The sequence below is a fragment of the Acanthisitta chloris genome, unplaced genomic scaffold (genome assembly GCF_000695815.1).
Source record: "Acanthisitta chloris isolate BGI_N310 unplaced genomic scaffold, ASM69581v1 scaffold26842, whole genome shotgun sequence".
Classification (NCBI taxonomy): domain Eukaryota; kingdom Metazoa; phylum Chordata; class Aves; order Passeriformes; family Acanthisittidae; genus Acanthisitta; species Acanthisitta chloris.
Window position 1 is genome coordinate 5,566 of NW_008660303.1, and position 386 is coordinate 5,951.

Genomic DNA, 386 nt, shown 5'->3' on the forward strand with positions numbered 1-386 from the left:
CGGAGCCTTCCCCGAGGACCAGGCACTGCTGCTGCTCTGCCACAGCACCCCCAGCCCTGATGGAACAATAAATCTTGTGTCACCTCACGGGGGGCTGGCTGTAAAATCCCTTTAAGGACTGGGAAATGCAGGAGCGGAGGGAGCTGCAAACAAGTTGCTCATAGCGGCTTAGGGGGTGAAGGAGTCTGATTCAGAGGTGTCAGTGCCTGCTCTGAAATCAGGAGTGCTCTCTCCTTGGCTGGCTTCTATGTCCAGTTCAGACACTGCTTAGGATTTTCCTGCAGCCAAGCAAGATGTCAGGAAAAACTTCATTTTTCTTTTGCTTTGTTTTTTTTTCAACACAAGATCTTTTATATCTTTGTGTCTCATAGCCACACACTTTCTGT

At 49.2% G+C, this 386-nt stretch overlaps 1 protein-coding gene across 2 annotated transcripts in view; it reads left to right on the forward strand.

The window, feature by feature from the left end:
• Positions 1-386, forward strand: part of ACLY (ATP citrate lyase) — a 19,259-nt gene that overhangs the window by 233 nt on the left and 18,640 nt on the right. The window lies entirely within an intron of this gene.